Below are 27,313 nucleotides of genomic sequence, written 5' to 3'. Positions count from 1 at the left end.
AGTGAGAGAAGTAAATTACACTGAACAAGCTGGAGAGTAGATATTTATCAACCAAGGCAAAGAAGATGGAGCATTACCTAATAAACAATAATAGACAGTTAATAAGACCGAAAAACCAATATTCCTTCCACCACAATGCCAGAGCAATTCAGTTAGGATGAAAAAATTTATAATATGAACTGTTTTGTCTAAAGATGTGTGCAGCAGCGTTCAAAGTGAGAAAAATTTATAAGAACAACTCTGTAAAATAACCATAAATATGGAGTTTTAATGACATTATGTCATCAACAAAATCTATAAGTAATCTAAGGTACTAGAACTTAAATTAGGGATACACTGAATATTTATACATTTACGAAAAATCTTTTCAAAGTCAGGTTGGTTAGGCAGTGTTTTCTTCCAAAATCATGATTCAGTCATTTAATTTCTGTGCTCTGGTATTGTTTAACAATATGATCATAATAATACCATGCGGTTTGGTCTTTTATCCAAAGAGTGATTTTTTTAAATACATTTAAGGACTTAGATTGTAACAGGAAAAGGTTCATCGTCCAATAGTTCCCAGCCAGATTTCCACTGACACTCTGTCTTAGTTATCTAGTACTGCTATAACAAAAATACCACAAGTGGATGACTTTAACAAACAGAAGTTTATTCTCTCACAGTCAAGTAGGCTAGAAGTCTGAATTCAGGACACCAGCTCCAAGGGAAGGCTTTCTCTTTCTCTCAGTTCTGGGGGAAGGTCCTTTTCATCAATCTTCCCAGGTCAAGGAGCTTCTCAGCACAGGGACCCTGGGTCCAAAGGACACACTATTCTCCTGGCTCTTGTTTCTTGGTAGTATGAGGTCTCTATGTCTGTTTTCTTCTCTCTTTTATATCTCAAAAGAGATTGACTTAAAACACAACTTAATCTTGAAGATTGAATCCTGCCTCATTAACATAACTGCCTATAATCCTGCCTTATTAACATCATAGACGTAGATTTACAAAGTAGGAAAAATCAAGTCAGATGACAAAATGGTGGACAGTCACACAACACTGGAAATCATGGCCTAGCCAAGTTGACACATATTTTAGGGGGACACAATTCAATCCGTGACACTTTGTCACAGGTCTTTCCTTCTTCTGAGTGTGTACGCCCCATGCTTACCCCACTCTGCTCCATAATTAGCTTAGGAAGCACCCCCACCCCCGCCCCGGATAGCACCAGACACAGGGTTAATTATATGGTCACCTCCCAAATTATATCATTTATCTTCTCTGTGTTCAAGGATAATTACAAAGAACACACACAAAAAATGTTTATCATATGGGGAAAGTGTGCACTAAAAACAAAGAAACAAACAAAAATGGTCACAATATACTGAGAATCCAGAGAAAAATTGGGTCTGAAAAGATATACTATGCTGGAAAAGTTTTATACTTTGATCTTGGTGGTGCTGACATAGGTGAATGCATATGTAAAAATTCATTGAGCTGTACACTTAAGAAGTGTGCACTTTGCTGCATTTATGTTATACTTTTAGTTGTAGAAGGAGGAAGATTAAATAACCAAGATAAACAAGGAAACTATAACCAACAAACCTGTAGATGTGTCAAAACTGAATTTAATGAAGGATGTGAGACTGCCCCCACAACCATCATTACCATTAATTAAGAAGATGTAAGAAAAGAGATTCAGAGAGCATACCATTGAGATCCAGACTGGAAATGCTAAATGAGAATCACAAGCAATTATCAAAGGAACAAAAAGGAGAACTACTTATTGATGTACTAAGATTTTTTATCTACTAAAGAGATTGGCCCATTGCCTATTATGTATATAACAACTATTTTGTATCAAAAAAAGACCAAACCCATTGCCATCTAGTCGATTCCGACTCATAGTGACCCTATAGGACAGAATAGAACGGCCACTATGAGTTTCCAAGGAGCAGCTGATGGATTCCAACTGCCGACCTTTTTGTTAGCAGCTGTAGCTCTTAACCACTGCGCCAAATACCCCCAACTCTCAGTGACTTAAAACACCATTTCTTTGCTCACAGTTCTATGGGCAGCTGGGACTTATGTTTTGTAGTTCGTTGGTGGGTCATCCAGGGCCTGGCAGGTCCCCAGTGGCCTCACTCACATGTCTGGGCTCAGGTAAGATGGCTGGGATGTCTGATGGTGGGTCATCCAGGGCCTGGCGGGTCCCCAGTGGCCTCACTCACATGTCTGGGCTCAGGTAAGATGGCTGGAATGTCTGGGACAGCTGAACCGCTCTCTCCATGAGGTCTCTCAGCCTCAAGAAGGCTAGCCTGAGCTTGTGCACAAGGTGGAAGCCTTCCACGTATTTCAAAGCAAAAGTGGAAGTTTCACAGCCTCTTGCAGTTAAGGTGTAGAAGTGACAAAACATCATTTCCACCACATTCTGTTGTTCAAAGCAAGTCACAAAGCCAGCCAAGATTCAAGAGGAGGAGAAATAAATCCCTCCTTTGGATAGGAGGGGTAGCAAAGTCATGGGGGCATTCGTATAGGGATGGGAGGAATTGTGCTGACCATCTTTGCAAACACACATTTCCCAGGTTTTCACTTAATTTAGAACATTGTTTGTTGAGTGAATGACTGATGAGAAATATATGTTGTTGTTGTTGTGTTGGTCTCATACTCATGTGACCCCAAGTATTACAAAGTAGAACTGAACTCCATAGGGCTTTCTTAGCTGTAACCTTTACAGAAGCAGATCACCAAGGCTTTTCTTCCATGGTGCCTCAGGATGAGTTTGAACCGCCAACCTTTCAGTTAGTAGCCAAGTGCAAACTGTCTGTGCCGCCTAGACACCCTGTCAAATATAGGCCATGCTGCACTTGTGGTTTCTTACTTAACTGGATGGTGCAAATGGTTAAGCACTTGACTACTAGCTGAAAGGTTGGCAGTTCAAACCCACCCAGAGGAACCTTGGAAGGCAGGCCTGGCAATCTGTTCCCAAAATGTTACAGCCCTGAAAATCCTATGGAGCAGTTCTACTCTGCACACATGGGGTCACCATGAGTTGGAATCGACTCCATTGAAACCAACAAAAATATGGGTTTGATTCCCAGCCAATGTGCTTCATGCACACTCATTATGACCTGAAAAATAAATCTTTCATTAGGTTCAGCAACTGAAGTTCTGTGTGTTTTTGTTATAGCAGTTAGTCTTCTCTGATTTACACAGTATTCTATATTTTTGTCCCATTGTAAATGAGTTCTTATTTTGCTTTATATTTTCCTAATTGATTATCTTGTAGTTAAGACAGCTATAGGCTTTGTGTTTATTTTTCGATAGATAGTTTTATCTTGTAAATTTATTAATTTCTATTATTACTGTTGTTTTTCACTTGACTACTAGCTGAAAGGTTGGCACAAGATTTACCTGTGATTGCAATATGGATATGTTTGTTCTTCTTGGAATAATTATAACTCTTATTTCTGTTCCTTAACTTACTGAATTCCAGACATTCTGTAATAATTGTAAAAGAATGGGAAGAATGAAGACCATTCTTGATCTGATCTTGACTTTATTGAAAATGTTACATTTTTTCCACTATTAGATATGTCGACTTTTTAAAAAAGATATATATTTTTACCATGTTAATTTCCTACTCATTTTCTTTTCAAGAATGACTGTACAAGTTGAAATACTTACGTACATTGTTTTCATTTGACTTATTAATAAACCATATTTGTTGGTTTCCTAACTTTAAACCATTTCCCCAGTCTCTATCTGGTCATGGTAATTCCATTCTTGCAATACAGCATTGTCTTCAATTAGCTAGTTAAAGAATTTTTGCATCTATATTTTATTTAAAATTTGTGACTTTACTTTTGGGTTATATCTGTTAAGTTTTATGGTCAATATTATTTCAGGTTTCAAGGAACTGGGGAGTTTTCCATCTATTATCTGGTTTAGAGTCAACTTAATCCCCTTCTCGTGGCCCAAAGATAGCATTTTAATAACTGGACTAGTATTCCTGATTATATGAAGTGGTATAAATAAAGGGTTAACAAATCCTTTCTCCTTGTGCATGAGAATTTGACCTTCAGTAACATTTCTAGGTCTGACTCCCTGGAGACCTGATAAAGGAATAATGTCAACTAGTTCCTACATAATGCTGATTATAGTAAAAAAACAAACAAACAAACAAAAAAAAAACACCTAATTGTAAAAATACATCTGATATAGAATTATAAATACCTAGAAAACCATATATTTGGGCTTCCCTGATTGTAATGACTCTTGTAACTGGGCATCTCCCTTGCAAGGACCCTAGAATCTATGCCTATAAAGTTATTACAAGAGCATCATGTGCACCATGAGGCCTGAGAGACTTTCAAGCCAGGGGTTCACCCAACTCAACGAATGAGTATCTCATCTCTTTACACCTGAGATGTTACCTGGGAGCTAAAAACATATTTACCAGATGATTGTGTGAACTATTGCAAGGAATACCTGCTACTGCACTGATAGTATGCTGTGTTTCTTGTCCTATATCTTGCTAAGTGAATTTGTTGGCAAGAGTGGTCTGTGGTGATCTTGAGAGTCTGAATGTTTAGAAGACCCTCTGGTGAGTATTGAAGGTGCTATCATAAGCACAATGTTCGTCTTCACCAGGATTTTGATGTAGTTCATAATTGGATTCATGGTAGACCACACTGATGATTCTAGTTTTGTAAGTACAGCATTTGTGAACTCCAGAAGGAAAATTCCCCATATCCTGCTTTAGAGCATAGTGCTTCTTGCCACCTCCTCACACACCGTCAGTGTGCAGTGGAAGCTTATCTTTGTGTTGCTTGATGGTCACCTCAGCTCATACTTCTGCTCCTTGCATTAGGATTGTTTCTTACTCCCATCTTGGGTATTGGTTCTAGTTATCTTGAGAAATGCCCATCACTCCACACAGTCTGGGAACTAACCATAGTTATTTTAATGTCTTAAGTTGATAAGTTCAATGTCTGAGTCACTTGGGTTCTATTTCCAGTGTCTAATATTACTCTTGGTTATTGGTCATTTATTTGGTCTTGTTTCCATTTGATTTCGTTTGAACCTCTGAGTTTCCAATTTAAATAACTACATTTTTGCATGTTTAGAAATTCTACTGGTTATTTGTCAAATCTTTTTTCATTGACTTTATATTTTAGAGCAGTTTTAGATTTTCAGATAAACTGCACAGAAAGTACAGCGTTCCCATATACCCCTCTTTCCCTGCACACAGTTTTTCCTATTTTTAACATCCTGTATTAGTGTGGTATATTTGTTACAACTGATGAACCAATATTTATACATTATAATTAACTGAAGTCCATAGTTTACATGGGATTCACCATTGTGTTGCACAGTTCCATGGGTTTTGACATGCATAATGGCATATGTCTACTATTATAATATCATACAGAATAGTTCTACTGCCCTAAAAACGCCGTGTTCCATCTATTCATCCTCCTCTCCCTCATGAAATATTTTGTTATCATTTTCTTTGATTATAATGTCTGTACATTTTTTTCATTTTTAATTATTTAAAAACAATTAGTATCTTAAAATAATTAAAATAACTCTTAGTTGTCTCTTTCAGAGTATATTTTTTCTGAAGTTCTAAATTTAAGTACTGTGTTTTGGTTTGCTTTGTCTGTTAATGCTCCCTTACAGTGGATAATTTCCTTGTTGTTGTTAGCTGCCACTGAATCAGACCCCAGCTTATGGTAACCCCATGTACAACACAACAAAATGCTGCCTTGCCCACTCCCATGCCATCTCCATGATTGGTTGGGTGCCCATCCATTGCAATCCATAGGGTTTTCACTGGCTGATTTTCAGAAGTCGATCACTAGACTTTTCTTCTTAGTCCATCTTAGTAGGGAAGCTCCAACGAAACTTGTTCAACATCACAGCAACATGCAAGTGAAGACTGACAGATAGGTGGTGGCTGCGCATGAGATGCATTGGATAGGAATTGAACCCAGATCTCCCACATAGAAGGTGAGAATTCTACCACTGAACTACTAATGTCCCATGTGATGTGTTAAGTCAATTTCAGTGTTTTAAAAAACTCATATTTATTGAGCTGCATGTCCAGGTGACTCACTAAGGCACTATGTGAAGGCTCAGAGTTGCAACTTCATTATCAACATATGCTTCAACAATCAATCACCAAGGCAGAACCAAACAAAGATGAAGAACAGCACCCTGTCTTAGTTTCCTAGAGATTCCATAACAAAATACCACAAGTGGGTGGCTTAAAGAACTTAAATTTATTGTCTGACTGTTTTGGACTAGAAGTCCAAATCAGGACATCAGTTGTAGCAGAGTGTTCCTTCTTGTCAGTAGCTTGGGGCATTCCTTAGTTTATAGATGATTTTTCACATGGTCTCTTCCCCGTGTGAGTGTGTCTCTCTGTGTCTATACTTCCCTTTATAAGACATAACTCAGAAGGGATTAAGTTTAGAGTAGCTGTTGTTAGAAGGTGGTTCAAGATGGCAGCATAGTCAGACACCTCATAATGTCCCTCTTACAACACAAACTTGAGAAAAATAAAACAGATGACAACTTTGGAGCTCTGAGCATCAAAGGACCAAGTGCCAAGTGGAAGGAGAGACTGTACAAAAACAGCAGACACACAGAATTACGGATCGCTGGAGCCCTGCCAGCTGAACTTGCACAGCACGGCCGTGTTGACACATAACAAGCAGTGTTCCCAGCCAAAGCTCCCATTACCTGGTGCAGCCAAGCAGGAGTGACTCTGCAGCCACATCCAGAGCCAGGCAGAAGTGCTCCCTGTCCTGCAATAGTTAAGTGCACTGACTTCACCCACTGGGCCTCCTCCCAGTACCCTCTGCCAGAGGTCCATGGACCTATGGTGCCCCCTCACCCTCTTCTTCCATTCCCCTCGCACACAATTGTGGTCCTGCAGCACCCATCATCACCCACCCCCTGAGCTGAGGGTTCCCAGACTGGCCATGCCTGCCCCTTCACTCAGCTGCTCATGCCGGGGACCTGTGGACCAGCAGTGCCCACCTCTCCGCCCGGCCACCAGCATCAGGGGCCCACAGAATGGCAGTGTCTCCTCTTTTGCCCACCCAACTGCGCCAGGAGTCAGCAATTTGGTGGCACCCACTTCACAAAGCCACATGTGCCAGGAGCCCATGGAGGGCAGTGCCCCCTCTTCTGCCAACTCACCTGCACCAGAAGCCTGTGGTTCAGCAGCAGCCCCTCTTCCACTCACCCACCCACCTACACTGAGGGCCCACAGACCAGCAATGCCTTCCCCTAAGCCCAACCACCCAAGCCAGGGCCCACGGACCAGCAGCGATACCAAAAAAAAGTACAACACATCAATATGCTGTCTATAAGAGACACACTTTGGAAAAGGAGATATAAATAAACTGAAACTCAAGGATGGAAAATATATATCAAGCAAACAATAACCCAAAATGAGCAGGAGTAGCAACATTAACCTCTGATAAAATAGACTTTAAGGTAAAATCCACCATAAAAAATAAGGAAGAAATTATATAATGATTAAAAGGTCAATCCACCAAGAATACATAACCATAATGAACATATATGCACCCAAAGACAGGCTCCAAAATACATAAAACAAACTCTAACAACATTGAAAGGAGATAGTTAAACAATAATAGTAGGAGACTTCAACACACCACTTTCAGTGATGGACAGAACAACCAGAAACAAACTCAAGGAAGATACAGAAAATCGAAATGCCAAAATCAACCAATTTGACTTCATATACGTATACAGAACACTGCACCCAACAGCAGCAAAGTATACATTGTTTTCCAGTGCGCATGGATCATTCTCCAGAAGAACCACTCTTAAAGCCACGAAGCAATCTCAGTGAAATCCAAAATATAAAAATAATACAAAGCATTTTCTCTGATCACAACACTATAAAAGAACTCAATAACAGGAAGAGCAAGGAAAAAAATCAAATACATGGAAACTGAATAACTCCTTGCTTAAAAACCACTGGGTAATAGAAGAAATCAAAGATAAAATTAAAAAATTCCCAGAGACCACCTTTCAGCCAAACAATAGACAGGCCCATAAAATAAACAATAGCACCCGAGAGGATCATGTTCCTTAGAACAATCAATTATACGAGATTAAAAGGACAACATTTGCCCAAAAGCAAAGATGAGAAGGCAGGAAAGAGTCAAAAATCCGAACAAAAGGAAACAGGGAACCCAGGTTGGAAATGGGAAGAGTGCTGACACATTGAAGGGAATGAAATCAATGTCAAAGAACACTTATGTAAAAACTATAGAATGGGAAACTAATTTGCTCTGTAAAGTTTAACCTGAAGCACAGTAATTTTTTTTTTTTAAAAAGAAGAAGAGATTAAGTTTAGGGCCTACCCTACTCATATGACCCTGTTAACAAAATAAAAACCTTATTTCCAAACAAGACCACATAGAGGAACAGAGGCTATGACTTCAACATACATTTTTGGAGGGACACAATTCAATTCATAACACACACAAACTCCTAAATGCTTCCAACCAGAAGTGACCCATGTCTCTTCCACTCACATCTGGTTGGCCAAAACAAGTCTCATGACTTTCAAGAGGATGAAGAAGTACATTAATACTGAGTGTCTAGAAGGGGAAATATTGATGGAAAACCATAGGAACTACCTCTGTGGTGTCTAATATTTTATTGTGAGGTCAACTTTGTTTGGAATCATTTTTACTGTGGACAGTCAATGGAGAGAAGTCCTGTAAAATGAGAAGCCACCTTGGAAATTCTAGCTTCAGATACATCTGTGTTAGAGAACTCAAACAAGGCCAACCCAAGAACCAGCCAGTTGAGCCCCAGCTAACCCACAAAGTTGTGACAAAAAAATAAATTTTTGCGGTTCAAGTCACCAAATTTTGGGGTGATTTTTTACATAACAATAGATAATTGAGATACTTAGCTTATGACCAGTAATGGATATGCCATTGACAGAGACAATGGAGGAACACTGAACACTCAGTTAAATTTTACATTAGAATTTTTTAAGGGAAAAATTTTAGAAAGTGGAATGGCTGTAACTGACTTTAAGGTGACAGGACTTTAAAAGGAACAAAATTTTAATTTAATTAAACAATATTAAAAGTTTTATAAATTGATTTTAAGCCTCAGAAGCTTGGTACTTAGGGACTGATCTCTTGGGTTAATAGGGGAGTGGTTAATCACCTCAATTTTGTCAACTGGTTTCTGAAAAGATGTGCTGAATTTAAGGTTAATTTTATTATATGTGCATTAAATCAAAGTTTTATACAGTGGAATTTCTTAAGAAGTGGAAGAAAATAGCCTATAGATTTCTGATTGAGGAAACTCACCAAAGACTTTTTTTTCAAATTCAAATGAATTCTGCTCTTTACTTATGGGTCTTGAAATCTGACATTTTAAAATAAAACAATGGTACCCACTCCAGAACTGATGCTGAACTAAGGCTTCAGTAATAATCACCATGATAATTGTAAGTTTTCATGCTTTTGGCATTTAATAAATTCTTACTATAAGTTTTAGAGAAAATGGAATAAATTCTAGATTGTTAACCTATTTTATTGCAAACGTAAAATACCACATTTCATATTCTATTGCAATAATTTTTTTTTATTTTATGAATAGCCAGACCAAGACAATAAAGCTATTTCCATGCAATTCAACAAAATTGTCCAAAAAGTGTGTCAGGATGTAAAGAGGAGAACAAGTTGGGAGGAATATCATGCGGAATATGAAGTGGGTCTCAGCTTTATAATTGGTAACGATTGTGTTTCTGCATTGTTTCTAGAAAACAAGTAACTGAGGCTTTCTTTAAACTTAACATTCTCTATTGGATTTTGTAGAAATAACATACATTTATCATCCACATCATTTATGTTGATGATTGCTTAAGCATGAAATAAGAGAAAGGAGGAGCAAATAGAGCTGCTGCTTTCTGCTAACCACCATGTTAACGAAATCTCTCCCTTTTGTGTGTTCCTTTTGCAAAAAAACTGTCTTTTGGTCTTAAAATAGCTCCTCAGATACAGTTATTCTGACATTATTCTTTCATTAAAGCATCACCTAAGTAATGGTGTGCTATTGATGAAAGAAATCTATCGATGCTCTATTTGCTTTTTATCAAGTAAAGGTCACGTTAAGTAAAACTAGCTATTAAGTAAATAGCAAATAAATTGAATGCTTTAATAAATGTCTCCACCTTGAGAGACTACAGAACAGAAGAAATAAAACTGTAAATATAGATTTAAAATGAGCTTAAGGAAATGTAAAAATAGAATCTTGAGAAAACATTGCATATTTGAAGTTCGGATGACTCTTAAGTGATGGGTTTCAAAGTATCGACAATTTTTCATTACCATAAAAAATTTTTACTATTAGCTCAATAGAGCATTGATATTTTTTCTACTAGCTTGAACGGTATATATGCAAGCTACATCTATATAATATTAAACAACTGGAAGAATAATGAAGGATTATACAAATTTTCTTTCCATTACCCATACAGTATCACAGTACATTTTAGGAGATTACCCTGGGCTTAATTATTAACTAAGAATCTGGCAGCTATACAACTGCACACAGCAAATCTTGATGTTTAAGCTTAATTAAAATAATTACGTTTTCTGCCAAGCCATGAAAAGCACTATATCTCCCTCTAAAGCAAAACTATATTCAATATATAGAAGTAAACCTAAATTTTGAACTAGAATAACTTTCAAGCATCAAAAGAGTCTTTTAAGCAAGTTGCCTTAGTCAGGATTCTTTAGAAAAACAGAAGCAATAAGACATAGATAGATAGATAGATAGATAGATGATAGACAAAGAGAGCAATAGATAGATGATAGGTAGAGAGGGATTTATTTTAAGGAATTGGGTCATGCAATTCTGGAGGGTGGCAAGTCCAAATTCCATAGGTCAGGTGACAGGCTAGAGATACCAGCAGTCTTGCGTCCCAAAGCCATACATCAGGCAGTAAAGGAGAGAGAGGAATTCTGGAAGAATGTCTGTGTATAGTCTGGAGGCAGAATTCTCCCTGAGGAAACCTCTGGTTTTGCTCTTAAGGTCTTTAACTGCTTGGATGAAGCCCATCTACAGTATAGGGGATAATCTGCCTTATGTAAACCAACTGATTTAAATGATCATTACATGCAAATATGTCATAGCAACAACTAGACTAGTGTTTTTGACCAAACGACTGGGGACAACAGCTTAGCCAAGCTGACACATAACATTAACCAAACATTAAACAAAAGATGATCATTCCAATTTTCTGACATGGGCATAGTAGCATGAAGATAATAGCACTTTCCACTAAACAGTCACAAGTTTCCCATCATATGTGCAAGTCTTAGAAGGATAACATATATTTTTACCCAGTAGAGTGACCCTGGAAATGCTATGAAACAGGACTAGGATGAAACATTGCAGTGGGACAAAGAGACTGTATTGACATAAGTTGTTTTTGTGGCAAGATTAGGAGAGGGGGCATGGGCTTCTCCTTTGCCAGGATGGGAATTTTGAAAGAGACTAAAGATTAGAATACAACACAAATCATGAGAGAATAGGGACTCCCATACAAAAACAATGTTAAATTTGCAGTGCTAGTGTTGGGAAATGGGGACATTCATAGTTCAGCTTAGAATTCTCGTCTTTCATGTGGGAAACCTAGGTTCAATTCCCAGCCAATACACCTCATGCACGGCCACCACCCATCTGTCAGTGGAGGCTTGTATGTTGCTATGATGTTGAAGGGCTTGGAGTAGAGCTTCCAGACTAAGATGGACTAGGAAGAAAGGACTGGTGATCTACTTCTGAAATCAGCCAATGAAAACCCCACAGATCACAATGGTCTGATCCACAACCAATCATGGGAATGGCAGAGGGCCAGGCAGCATTTCATTCCATAGTACCATGAGTTAGAGGCCAACTTTCTGGCACCTAGCAACAACAACAAAGTGTTGGGAAACTGACTGTACAGAACAGGAGAGAACCTGGCTTCCAATATCATGTATTATAGTTAGAATCAACTTGACGGCAATGGGTTAATCTAAGTTTGCGCCATGTGTGGTGGGGAGGGGCATTCTTTCTACCAGTCCTTATGTCTTGATTTAAGATTGTTGACCCATTGAAAGTTAGAGTATGTTTAAACTTCTTATCTAAAGTTGTAAAATGCTTAAAATTAGTTCAAAAATTAAAAATAAAAGAATATACAAAATCCAGTTATCAGAGAATGACAGTAACAGTGAGGGGTGGTGGATGATATCCCCTGATAACATGAGTGTCAAAGATGAGGATTTAGGGAGAATGTTCTAGGAGGCAATGAGGAGCAAGGAAAACACTGATCTTACCTGAAATTTTCTTGAGTTCTGTGGGGAAACCATTGCTGCCACTGAGAGGGAAGAACTTATTGTACACTTCACACTTATTGTAAGAATGTGTCTGTTCAAATATTCTCAAATCAAATAGAATGTTACTTCATTGAGAGTGTCAGAATAATGGTGTCAGAGACATAGATTGTCTAACTGCCCATGGATATTATCCATTTGTCTATTCATGAATTGTCTTATTGGAAGCTCTTTAATTACAAAGAAGAGATACCCATGTATGTTAACTGAAGTGAAGAGCTTTACTGCAGGGTTAGAGCATAAAATCACTGGAAAACTTGATAAAAGGAACAAAAAACAGAGATGGGCCCCAGAAGAGCTAGGAACTAAAGCCAAACCACTCTCTTAAAGGCCCCTGTGTGTTCTGTTTCTCTGCATCTTCCCACTCAGGGACTGGAGACTCAATAAGGAATGAGAGTGACAAAGGGCTTATCCCCTTGGAGCTTGTGATCCAGCACAAAAGCCACATAAACACAATTAAACGTATGCTTATAATAAACTGTGTTAAGTGTTATGAAAAAAGAAACACAAAGTTCTAGGGTAGTATACAGTAAAGGACACAATTTAATCCGAGGGTCAAGAAAGTTCTCCTGGGAGATGTGACCAGAATCATAGCAAGAGAAAGGAACTGAGGAAGAGAAGGAGAATGTTCTACACAAAAAAGAGGACTGTATGAAGTAAAAGAAAGCTGAAGCCTTTTCAGGGCCCCTGATGCCCAGCAATTGAGACTCACTGACAGTGAATGTCCAGGTCATAAGGAGTTTTCAAGAGGCTCTCTACCAAACTTCTTGGGCTTGAAATATACTGCATACCTAGGTCCATTTTCTTCTGGAAATCCTAACAAATATTTCCCCCTCCTGAATTCTTAGTCCCTTCTTTAATCCTTAAGTATTACAAAATATTGCTATCTCCAATTTTAAGATTATCTTCTCTTGCATTACTTAGCTTCACTTAGCTCCTAGACCATTAGAATCTTTGTGGCTCACAATGTTATATTGTTTACTAGGACAATAGAGAATTTTTGGCTAATAATTTTCATTATGTTATAGGGAAGGTTTCTTGTGCCATAGATTTGTAGTCACCTACCTTTCTCTCAGACTTGCATCGTGGTATGATTTGTATGGTGTGATTTGTGGGAGACTGCTCTCAGACTTGCATCATGGTATAACTGCATGGAATGATTTGTGGGAGACTAACACAATCGCAGAGTCCCTGGGTAGTGCAAACAGTTAACGTGCTCGGCTGTTAACTGAAAGGTTGGAGGTTCGAGTCCTCTCTGAAGAAAGGCCTGGTGATCCACTTCTGAAAAATCAACCATTGAAAACCCTAAGGAGCACAGTTCTACTCTGACACACATGGGATTGCAGAAATCAGAAGTGACTCACAGCAACTGGTTTAAAACAATTGCAATTCCTCTTCTGCCTACATCCACTCTGATGAGGACCTTTCATTATGATTGATAAAGACTGGTTGGAAATCATCTAAGGTACTTTTCAGTACTCCCTCCTTTAACATACAAGTGGTTTTAAGAGCATTAATGTAGTAATCATTTTTCATTCACTTACCAGTGAGTGAAATAGTTGAGCATTTACCAAGGGTCAGGCACTGATTTATTTTCTTGGGATATATCAGTGAAAACAAAAAGATTTCTCCACTTGTAGAGCTTACAGTCTAACATTTTCTCTTATACACATGCTAATATTGATTGCTTTTACAACTGTCCAGTCCCAACCAAATGCCTGTGTGCCACCCCTTCTACATCTCCACCACCCTTCGAGGGGCCAAGGCTCCCACCCTTTTTCTTGCAACTGCTTATGAGTGCCCTGATTCTTTGCAAAAATCTGTGAGTTGTCCATGAGCTGGTCATTTGGAGATCAAAGTGTTGGGACACAAAGAGACAAATGTACCCCGGGAGTCGTTAATGAAAGACCCACAACTAACAGGAGGGGGCAAAGATCTATGTAGCTTTTCTTCCAGAACTATTTGTGATGTTCCCTCCAAAGGCAATGAAATCTTCTGCAGACATTGGCTAAGCTCTCCCTAGGTGGTTATACAGTGCTGGCCAGGAAGTGTTGTTCTCTGTCTGACAGGGAGCCAACCTCCTTCCACTCCCCATCTTACCAGGCCCCCATCCAACTCCTTTAGGATTCACCTGCTCCTTCCTAAACCCAAATCCAAGTGGAGATGGATAGAGATCTCCTTTTTCCTCTATGTCCCTATACTTTTCTAGTTCTGCTGTTATGCCATATACTCTGTGCCTGCGTTTCCTCAAGATTTACCTTTCATTCTCAAAAAGGCTATTTCATAAGATTAACAAACAAACAAAACAAAAACCTTGAATTTTGACTTCATATAGTTCTTTTTATTCTCTTCATACTAATCTTTTCTCCTACAGGCAATGTGTTGCCTCTGACTGACTAGGGGAAAAATAATAATAGGTTTTTCATATCTGTCAGGAGACACCTAGAAGAAGTGGGGAGACACAGGATCTACTCAGAGAAGGCAGTCACCTACCCCCTCCAGACAGGACTGAGAAGAAAATGAAAAAAAAAAAATTGTTCTGCCACCAGATTGCGTAACAAAAGGGAGCAGTTAAGTTAATGGTGGTAACAAAAGGTTCTCAAAGGCAGATCTGTGACTTAAGCTTACCCACTTTGCCCCCGCCCCCCAATTTAAATTTCTGCAGAGAAGGATGGCCCTGGTGGAGTGCTTTTCTTAGCTCCCAGTTAGAATTAAAGGACCAGAGTGCCCTCTAGTGGAAAATGGGAAGGGGAAGGGAAAAAAGGAAAGAAAAGAATCTTACAACTACAATCCCTGGGGAAAGAAAATTCTGAGTATCAGAGTTAACACAATATAACACTCAAATGTCCCAGGTTTGACAAAATTATAAGGTACACAAGGACACAAGGACACAAGAAAAGATGGTCCAATCAAAAGAACATTATGAAGAAGCAGAAATTAGTCCTATGGAAGTCTGAATAATGGCAAAAGAGGGGACTTTCAAATGACAATATTAACTATACTCAAGGAATTTAAAGAACACACAGGCAATGAATTAAAAGAAATCAGTAAACAAAATGAGAATCTCAATAAGGAGATAAAAAACATAAAAAAGAGCCAAGTAGAAATGCTGGAAGTGAGGACTACAATAACTAAATTGAAAAATGCAAGAGAGGGACTCAGCAACAATAGATTTGAGCAGGCAGAAGAAAAGATAAGTGAACTGGAGGACAAGATAATTTATCAAGACCGATGAGAAAAAGAATAAAAAATGAGCAAAGCCAAATGGAATTGTGAGACAAAGAGACACCATCAAGCAAAACAACATACATACCATGGGCATCCTTGAAGGAGAAGAGAGAAACAAAGGGACAGAAAGAATACTTGAACAAATAACGGCAGAAAACTTTCCAGACCTGAGTAGAGTTGAGCCTGTAAATACAAGATAGGCAAACTCCAAGTAGAATAAACCAAAGACATCTACACCATGACACACTGTAATCAAACTCTTGAAAACAAAAGCGTTCTGAAAATACCAAAAGTCCAGCATCACATATAACAGCTCTTCAGTAAGATTAAGTGCCAATTTCTCATTAGAAACCTTTGAAGCCAGGAGGCAATGGAACAATATATATAAAGTACTGAAGGAAAAGAACTGTCAGTCAAGAATTCTTTATCCAGCAAAACTATCCTTCAAAAACAAGGGTGAAATCGAGACACTTCCAGATAAACAAAAGTTGTGGTGATGTGTTACCATCAGACTTGTGTTGCAATAATTGCTAAAGAGAGTCCTTCAGATAGAAAGGAAAACTAGACAAATACTCAAAACTGTATAGGAACAAAATAATAATAATAATATAAAAATAAATAAATGATGAAAGAGAGATCTCAAATGAAGGAAATAAACCCATTGCCATCAAGTTGATTCTGACTCATACTGATCCTATAGGACAGACTAGAACTGCCCCATAGGTTTTCCAAGAAGTGGATGGTGGATTCAAACTGCTGACCTTTTGGTTAGCAGCCAAACTCTTAACCACTGTGCCACCAGGACTGCTGAAGGAAATAGCATGGGCAAATAAAAGGGTATGGTATTTTTGCCTGGAAAATTTAGTTGTTATGTTAACAGCTTTATAACAACAAATTCATAAGAAATAAGTATAATTACATCCTATCAGGCACAGGTTGTATAGTGGTATAGAAGGTGACAAAAACAACCGAGATAAGGAAGGGAGGAGCAAAATTGGAATAGAGTTTTTGTATTTTAATGTTATATGTTACTTATTGTATGTATGTCCCTTGTTGGTATCAAGTTAAGTTGTTGTAAGTGTAAGGAGTTAAATAAAAATTTTTTATGGTAATTATTAAGAAAATATCTTTAAAAATATACACAGAAGGTAAGAAGAACAAAATCCAAAAGACTCAAAACAAAAAAAGCAACTAACACAAATAATGAAACAACTGCAGAAACTGAGGAACAAAGAAAGTACAAGACACACAAAAAACAATGAGTAAAATGACAGAATTAAGTCCTTCCTTATCGGTAATTACTTTAAATGTAAATGGATTAATCACTCCAAGCAAAAGGCAGAGAGTGGCAGAATGGATATAGAATATGATCTATCCATATGCTGTCTACAAGAGACATATCTTATGCCCAAGGACACAAACAGACTGAAAGTAAAGATCAAAAAAGAATAAGCCATTCTTGCTTCTAAGGAACCTTCTAGCTGTACTTCTTTTAAGACAGATTTGTTTGTTCTTCTGGCAGTCCATGGTATATTCAATATTCTTTGCCAACACTATAATTCAAATGCATCAATTCTTCTTTGGTTTTCCTTGTTCATTGTCCAGGTTTCCCATGCATACGAAGTGACTGAAAATACCATGGCTTGGGTCAGGCATACCTTAGTCCTCAAAGTGACATCTTTGCTTTTTAACAGTTTAAAGAGATCTTCTGCAGTACATTTACACAATGCAACACATTTGATTTCTTGACTGCTGCTTCCATGGGCATTGATTGTGGATCCAAGAAAAATGAAACCCTTGACAACTTCAAAATTTTCTGTTTATCATGATGTTGCTTATTAGTCCAGTTGTGAGATTTTTGTTTTCTTTATGTTGAGGTATAATCCATGCTGAAGGCTGTAGTCTTTGATCTTCTCTACTGCCTTCTGATTCTAACCTACTAGACCTCTCTGTAATCCATACCTTCATCCTCTCCTTTGTCTCTAGTAATGTTCTTAATCTAGGATCATCCCATTACCTCTTTGGACATTAGACTGCAAATTATTCTCCTTGCTTCCAGTATTACTCCCCCAATAAATACATCCCCCACACTTCTCCTATTGTGGTCTTTCTAAAATAAAATTCTAATTATTCTTAGCAATAAAGTGTGCTGGAATAATGCAAATTCTCTCATACTATAAACAAACAAACAAAAAATGCTGGATAATATATGACAAAAACAAGTTTAATACATACTCTGTATTGTAGAAGAGTGCTTGAAATAAACAGGGTCCTATTCCCCTCTCTCACTAGAAGCAGGACTGGCAGGCAAGTGTCAATTCTCCAGGCAAAAAATAATAATAAAATAGTTTGCTTTATAAGATTGATTTACAATTGTTGTTAGTTGCCGTCAAGTCAATTCTGACTCCTGGCGGCCCCATATGTTACAGAGCAGAACTGCTCCATGGGGTTTTCTTGGCAGTAATCTTAATAAAAGCAGATCACCAGATCTTTTCCTCCATGGTTCTGCTGCCGGGTGGGTTCAAACCACCAACCTTTAGGTTAGCAGTCCAGCACAAACTTTTTGCACCACCTAAATCAAAAAAATCCAAACCCATTGCCGTCAAGTTGATTCCAATTCATAGGGACCCTATAGTGCAGAGTAGAAGTTCCCCATAGGGTTTCCAAGGAGTGGCTAGTGGATTCAAACTGTCAACCTTTTGGTTAGCAACCAAATGCTTAACCACTGTGCCACCTAGGGACCTTATAAAATTGATTGTTTTTGTTAGGTGCTACCAAGTTGATTTTGATTCACAGAGATACCATGTGACAGAATAGAACTGCCCCATAGGCTGTAATCTCTATGGAAGTAGATTGCCAGGTCTTTCTCCCATGTAGCTGCTGGGTGGGTTTGAACTTTCAACCTTTAGGTTGACAACTGAGAAAAAAAAGTCCCCACCCTGGGATTTAGGGGACTATAGCAGTCCTGGTGGTGCAGTGGTTAAGCATTTGGTTGCTAACCAAAAGGTCAGAAGTTCGAATCCACCAGCAGCTTCTTGGAAAACCTATCGGGGCAGCTCTACCCTGTCCTATAGAGTCACTGTGAGTCGGAATTGACTTAATGGCAATGCTTTTTTTGAGGGTCACTATGAGTTGAAATTGACTCGACAGCAACGGGTTTTTTTTTTTTTTTTGGTAAGCATAATGGCCAGCTACTTGTCAGTCATCCTAAAGTAAATTTTGTTAGCTTACTAGATCCATAGATGTATCCCCCATGCATCTGTCAGTTTGTCATACTGTGGGAGTTTGCCTACTACCATGATGTTGGAAGCTATACCACCGGTATTCAAATACCAGCAGGGTCACCCATGGTGGACAGGTTTCAGCTGAGCCTCCAGACTAAGGCAGACTAGGAAGAAGGACATGGCGGTCCACTTCTGAAAAAAATTAGCCATTGAAAACTTTATGAATAGCAGCGGAATGTTGTCCGATACAATGCCAGAAGATGATCCCCTCCAGCTGGAAGGAACTCAAAATACAACTGGAGAAGAGCTGCCTTTTCAAAGTAGAGTCAACCTGAATGACACGGATGGAATCAAGCTTTCAGGACTTTCACTTGCTGACATGGCATGACTCAAAATGATAAGAAACAGCTGAACATCCATTAATAATCGGAATGTGGAATGTATGAAGTATGAATCTAGGAAAACTGGAAATCATCAAAAATGAAATAGAATGAATAAACATTGATATCCTAGGTATTAGTGAGCTGAAATGGACTGGTATTGGACATTTTGAATCAGACATATTGTCTACTGTGCCAGGAATGACAAATTGAAGAGGAATGGTGTTGTATTCATTGTCAAAAAGAACATTTCAAGATCTATCCTGAAGTACAACTCTGTCAGTGATAGGATAATATCCATACACCTACAAGGAAGACCAGTTAAAAAGATTATTTTTCGAATTTACATACCAACCACTAAGGCCAAAGATGAAGAAATTGAAGATTTTTACCAACTTCTGTAGTGTGAAATTGATCAAACATGCAATCAGGATACATTGGTAATTACTGTGATGGGAAGGCAAAAGTTGGAAACAAAGAAGAAGGATCGATAGTTGTAAAATATAGCCTTGGTGATAGAAATGATAACAGATATTGCATGATAGAATTTTGCAAGATCAACGACTTATTCATAGCAAATATCTTTGTCAACAACATATACGGTGACTATACACATGGACCTCACCAGAAGGAATACACAGGAATCAAATCAACTACGTCTATGGAAAGAAGGAAATGCTCAAAATCATCAGCCAGAACAAGGCCAGGGGCCAAATGTGGAACAGACTATCAATTGCTCGTACGCAAGTTCAAGCTGGAGAAAATTAGAACAAGTCCACGAGAGCCAAAGTACGACCTTGAGTATATCCTCCTGAATTTAGAGACCATCTCAAGGATAGATTTGATGCTATGAACACTAATGACTGAAGATCAGACAAGTTGTGGAATGGCATCAAGGACAGTATACATGAAGAAAGTAAGAGGTCATTAAAAAGACAGGAAAGAAAGAAAAGACAAAAATAGATGTCAGAAGAAACTCTGAAACTTGCTCTTGAACGTCCTGTAGCTAAAGCGAAGTGAAGAAATGATGAAGTAAAAGAGCTGAACAGAAGATTTCAAAGGGTGGCTCAAGAAGACAAAGTAAAGTATTATACTGACACGTGCAAAGACCTGGAGTTAGAAAACCAAAAGGGAAGAACATGCTCCGCATTTCTCAAGCCAGAACTGAAGAAAAAATTCAAGCCTCAAGTTGCAATAGTGAAGGATTCTATGGGCAAAATATTGAACGATGCAGGAAGCATCAAAAGAAGATAGAAGGAATACACAGAGTCACTATACCAAAAAGAACTGGTTGAGATTCAGTCATTTCAGGAAGTAGCATATGATCAAGAACCAATGGTACTAAAGGAAGAAGTCCAAGCAGCACTGAAGATATTGGCGAAAAAAAAAGCTCCAGGAATTGACGGAATACCAATTGAGATGTTTCAAGAAACCTGTGCAACACTGGGAGGGCTCACTTCTGTATGCCAAGAAATTTGGAAGACAGTTATGTAGCCAACCGACTGGAAGAGATCCATATTTATGCCTATTTGCAAGAAAGGTGATCCAACCGAATGTGGAAATCACTGAACAATATCATTAATATGGAAACCCTAGTGGCCTAGTGGTTAAGAGCTACGGCTGCTAACCAAAAGGTCGGCAGTTCGAATCCGCCAGGTGCTCCTTGGAAACCCTATGAGGCAATTCTACTCTGTCCTATAGGGTCGCTATGAGTTGGAATTGACTCAATGGCAACAGGTTTTGTTTTGGTTTTGGTATCATTAATATCACATGTAAGTAAAATTTTGCTGAAGGTCATTCAAAAGTGGTTACAGCAGTACATCAAGAGGGAACTGCCAGAAATTCAGGCCAGATTTAGAAGAGGACGTGGAATAAGGGATATCATTGCTGATATTAGATGGATCCTGGCTGAAAGCAGATAATACCAGAAAGATGTTTACCTATGTTTTGTTGACGATACAAAGGCATTTGACTGTGTGGATCATAACAAATTCTGGATAACACTGCAAAGAATGGGAATTCTAGAACACTTAATTGTGCTCACGAGGAACCTGTACATAAATCAAGAGGCACTCATTCCAACAGAACAAGGAGATACTGTGTGGTTTAAAGTCAGGAAAGGTGGCATCAGGGTTGTATCCTTTCACCATACTTACTTAATCTGTATGCTGAGCAAATAATCCAAGAAGCTGGACCACGGGAAGAACAGGGCATTAGGATTGGAGGAATACTCATTAACAACTTGAGATATGCAGAGGACACAACCTTGCTTGCTGAAAGTGAAGAGGACTTGAAGCATTTACTAATGAAGATCAAAGATCACAGTCTTCAGTATGGATTACACCTCAACATAAAGAAAACAAAAATCCTCACAACTGGACCAATAAGCAACATCATAATAAACAGAGAAAATTTTGAAGTTGTCAAGGATTTCATTTTACTTGGATCCACAATCAACATCCATGGAAGCAGCAGTCAAGAAATCAAACAACACATTGCATTGGACAAATCTGTTGCAAAAGACTTCTTTAAAGTGTTAAAAAGCAAAGATATCACTTTAAGGACTAAGGTGTGTCTGACACAAGCCATGGTGTTTTCAATCATCTCATATGCTTGTGAAAGCTGGACAATGAGTAAGGAAGACTGAAGAAAAACTGATGCCTTTGAATTACGGTGTTGCCGAAGAATATTGAATATGTCATGGACTGCCAAAAGAATGAACAAATTTGTCTTGGAAGAGGTACAGCCAGAATGATCCTTAGAAGCAAGGATGGTGAGACTATGTCTCACATAGTTTGGACATGCTATTAGGAGGGATCAGTCCCAGAGAAGGACCTCATACTTGGTAAAGTAGAGGTTAAGCAAAAAAGAGGAAGACCTCAACAAGTTGGATTTACACAGTGGCTGAAACAATGGTCTCAAGCATAACAAAGAACATGAGGATGGCACAGGACTGGGCAGTGTTTCATTCTGTTGTACATAGGGTTGCTGTTGGAACCAACTCAACGGCACCTAACAGCAACAACATAAATGTATCAGTAAGTAAATACTCCAGGTGTACTAAACAGTCAAAGAAAGAGAACATATAGTAGTACCAGATAGGAAATTTAATACTGAGAGACAGTTCCAAAGGTGTTGGAATAGTTAAAAGGCGAAGAGCTAATTATTAGGAAACTCAGAACTTAGCAAAATCAGGAAACCACTACTATCCCTAGGGAGGGAGAAATGATAGGAGGAGGTGGCATGTCAAGACCTACCAGTAGGAGCTGAGCCCAGAAGCTGAAACCAGAAAAGAGATGCTACCACTGCTGGAAATGCTGCCTGGAGAAAGAAAAGAGGAAATGCTCTAGGATCTTTCCTCCTCCTTCCAGTTTTTTCAAAGCATTGAAGCCAGCTTCTAAGAGAGTTTAAAAAATGGACCTTCTAGGAGTCAGCCCCTACAGTATAGTCCAGACATAGGGGAAGGACAAGGAATGAATCTAACAACAAACAGGTAAAAGATAAGCCAAAAATAATTCTCGATCATCTTGTTATGCCTTATTCTTAAATATGAACAGAAAAAAAAGTGACCCAGGAGGAAAGATAAAGCAAACAACGAGAAAATAAATTTAAAAAGAATTAGAAACCAAAAGCAGTTCTCTTCTCAAAGAGATTTGAGATGTTATCACATTCATGAAACAATAATGTGTTACTATAAAAACAAAACAAAAAATAGAGCTCTCAGAAATACAAAATGATTATTAAAATAAAGGATGGAAGATTAAAATAAAGAAAATTCTCCCAGAAAATAGAACTTCAGGACAAGGAGTTAGAAAATATGTGCAGAATTAACTGAGAAATTAATCTAGAAAAAGAATAGAGAAAATGGAGGCAAGAACATTTTCAAAGACAATTTTCTGGAGCTGAAGGACGCTAAGAAAGCCCTTCAGACTCTAGAAAAGTTTCCAGATATAAGAGTCCTCGTAAGTGCTCAGCACAATAAATAAATCAAATCTAGGCAACTCTGATGACATTTATCAAGGTAAAGAAAAGACCATAAAAGTGTTAATAACAAAAACAATAATAATTATTATTATCATAACAAAAAATGAGAATCAGACTGGAAATACGCTGTCTTATCAGCAGCACTGTATTCTCAAAGGCATTTAGTTATAAATATATTCAAAATTCTGAGGGAAAATATTTACATTATTTAGAAACTGGTTTTTATACCAATCAAGTATGAGGTTAGACTAAAGATATTTTGACCTCTTACACATTTTATCCAAAAGGTCAGCAGTTCCAATCCACCAGGCGCTCCTTGGGAACCCGATGGGGCAGTTCTACTCTGTCATATAGGGTCGCTATGAGTTGGAATCGACTCAACGGCAGCAGGTTTTTTTTGGGGGGAACACATTAATTTAGAAAGTTATTTGGTGGAATATTCCAGTAAAACAATCGAGCAAACCAAGAAAGAGGAAGATTGGGAATCTAGGAAATATTATCTCTGACCCAGGGAATCAAGAGAAGAAAAATTCCAGGATTATAGCTGTGCATTAAGTCTAGAAAGTAATTAGTCTAAATTAGAATGGGAGGACGGATCTTCAGGAGGGCTTCAAGAGGGAGAGATAGAAGGGCTGTAGAAAAGGGAAAATTCCATAGAATTCTTTGAGAGGTGGTGATAACGGGAGACAATATAAGGAAAACAAAAATATAAACATACAAAATGCATAAAGCTGATCAGAAGAAAATGTAATCACTGTACATCACTTGACTGGGAAACTAGCAATATTTACTTTGTCCTGGCAATACAAACACTATCTATGGATTTTTAACTTTTAGGATCCATCTATAAACAAAGGAGAAAATGACAAAAAGTAAATGTTATCAAGCCTGAAAATGAAAAATTAGAAGTTCAGATGACAAGAACTGAGAGATGACAGGGAGAAGTCAGCTGAAGAAAAAAGTAAGTCCACAAACGTTCTCATCCTCACGGTGGGGAATAAAAAGATACTGTCTACAGTTATTCAAACAAGAAATGGAGGTATGAATATGTCATTTAAAGTCACAATGGTGGCAACTATGTAGAGAAATTAAAAATAGTGAATTAACTACGTTGGGAAGATGGAGAAGGAGAAGTGGCTGTTTAAGTGAGCTACAGCATCATCTATCACAACAGGCAATCGATAGTACATCTAAACTGATCAATGTCAAAATCATACATATGATTTTGAGATTAAAATAACCACTAGAAGAAACAACTAAAAAAATTCAAAGAGTGTGTTTCTAGGGGTAGGACTGGGAAGGAGGAGGGGTGGACCAGAAGTCTGATGTTATCTATAAGCCTCTATACCACTTGGCTTTAAAACTTTGCTCCTTATTAGTTTGGCTAAGTGTTTGTGTATAAGGGGTGCAAAGGTTTATATCTACAGAATTAACCAAGTATGAATTTTAGACCATAAAGCTAGGATGCATTCTTCTCCTTCACTAATAAAAGTTAAACTGTTTCAAGGCCTCATCCTACAGATGCTCAGAAAATTCAACCTCAGCTGTTTTCAGAGATTCTCTCACCAGGCCCCGGGCCGTGCAAAGGTCCTCAGGGCTTACACGGTCCTGAACATTCGGAGAGCTCTCTGGTCTTCAGGCCACACTGGTTGGCAGTGATAATCTCACAATCTAACCCCTCAGTCCACTAAAGGCAGAAAGCGGTAAACTTCTGCCCCTTCGCATCACAAAGTACAAGTCTTTGTTTAAAAAAAAAATGAAATGAAATAGAGTATGATTAACAGGAAATGTAAGAATACATAGCATGTAGCAGGGGTAAGGGTTAGTACTATTATGTGAAACTCTTGTTTCACATATATGTAGGTGTACTCAAGTGTGTGTACTTTTTATTGACCCTAGTTATTACCCCTTATGAGCACTTTTTCTAAATATCTTGTCTTCTTGTAATAGAACATTCTGATATTATTTTCATCAATATTAAGACCTATAACATTGACAGATAGCATTTTGAATGGGAGAAGAAACTCTACCCTCCTATCTGATCTACTATCTGTGCAGAAACTAGAACAACACAGTCTAGTGAAAGGCACCTGAGAAGAACACAGGTAGTTACCAACTTACGATGGGGTTACGTTCCCACGACTGTCGTAAGTCGGTTCTGGCATAAGTCAAATACTTTTTGTTTTTTTAGTTTTCAGTAGTATTGCCTTTTATTATCAGTATCTTTATAAATCCAATCTTGATTTGTCTTTAGGGGTTAGAAACATAATCTACAAACTTACAGATATATTTTAATACATACATACATAAAAAATACACAAATTATTTAAAAAAAGAACGTTGTAAGTACGGTTCACTGTAACTCGAATATGTCATAGGTTCGAGACTACCTGTGCTGAGAAAGCGGATCTCAAGGCTTCTAAACCTTGCCTGCACACAAAGGTGTTCTGCTCACTCCTGAACAATGGGATCTACTCTGAGTACTGCATCCTCCATGTTTACATGTTGTCAAGCGTTCTATGACCAGGCATGGGACCTGAGAAACTACTTAAATTATGATGTTCATGTAGGTAAAACACATCTGTAGGGGGCAATTTTTAATTTGAACACTGAGATGTGTTTCAGTAGGTCCTGATAAATATCACTGGTGTGTCTTGCTCCCCAGTTAACAGTGGTAATGGTTTGCCTATCAATGCATGTGGGTGTGCAGTGCATGCATATGTGTATAGTTTTTAGTAATGTCAAAGAAGATTTTGTGAGCATATGTTTGTGTGTGACTGGGAGAGCTGTGTGTGTGTGTGTGTGTTTAGCTATGACAGCAATGCTAAAGAAGGCCATGTGAGAGTATAAATGTGTTCAGCGATTGCTAAGGGGCACTGGATGTGTTTAGCTGCTAGCAGTGTCTGAGGGGTATTAGTCTGTGAGTGTGTGTGCTTGCGTGTGTTTGTTCCTGTCACCAATATCCGAGGCAGTACTCTGTGCACCTGGAAAGAAGCCATGTGTGTTAGTAAGTTGTTCTGAGATTTAGGCATGGAGAAATGTAAAAAAGCTGATGTTGACAGTACAGGCAGTTCCCTGTACTAATGGACCACCTAAACCTCAAGGTATGAATGAGGCAGAAAAGGCATCTCTCAGGGCAGAGGGGTCGCTCTGCTATAGTGCTCAGAAGGTCAAAGAGAAGGCAGGAGGTAGGGTTGTATCAGAAGCACCAAACCAAAAAACCGAACTTGCTGCCGTTGAGTCAATTCCAACTCATAGCGACCCCATAAGACAGGGTAGAACTGCCCCATAGGGTTTCCGGGGAGTGGCTGGTGGATTCAAACTACCAACCTTCTGGTTAGCAGCCGAGCTCTTAACCACTGCGCCACCAGGACTCCATCACAGCCTGAGAAAAAAACCTTCCTCTGGTTGTGTGCTGGGACAAGCATAATAATAACAGGCTCTGCAAGAAAAACAAAAAAGCACTTATTTTGTAGCATTTTTTCACTTCCATAATTGTAAATACTCCCACCATGGCTGATTTCAAGCTATCAATATGCAGTCACTGAATATGGACATGTGAAGAGATTCACAGTAGCACACCATAATATACTATTTTTATCATACGGATAGAATAGATGTAAATAACCTCAGGAGAATAGAACATAGGAAAGTATTTAGTCAGTAACACAGTAAACTATTTTGAACATGATGAGTTTCCAGTTTTTATTGCTTTTTTTGATAAAATTTTTAATAATGACTATGTTTAACAACCTACTGACAACATTTCCAAAAAAATTGAGTGGGCTCCAGCACACTCCTGCTTTCTTTCAGCTAGCTACCATTGAAAAGAAGCCAGTTAGGCTCCTTGGTAAGGAGTCCTGTAGTGAGACTACCCTGGGGCAGTAAGGAAAGCTTCCCTAACATTCCTAATGTCTCTACCCTCAAGCCAGGTCCACTATCAGGACCCCTCTTTAGATCTTATAGCCTGTAAGGAGCAGGGATCTGACCTGGGCCCTCCCCACGTAGCTAGAGGAGGCTTCTCAAGCTCTCTCTGAGAAGTCCATCTAGGAAACAACTCTAGGCC

The sequence above is a fragment of the Trichechus manatus genome, unplaced genomic scaffold (genome assembly GCF_000243295.1).
Source record: "Trichechus manatus latirostris isolate Lorelei unplaced genomic scaffold, TriManLat1.0 scaffold00114, whole genome shotgun sequence".
Taxonomy (NCBI): Eukaryota; Metazoa; Chordata; class Mammalia; order Sirenia; family Trichechidae; genus Trichechus; species Trichechus manatus.
This window is presented reverse-complemented; position numbering follows the sequence as displayed.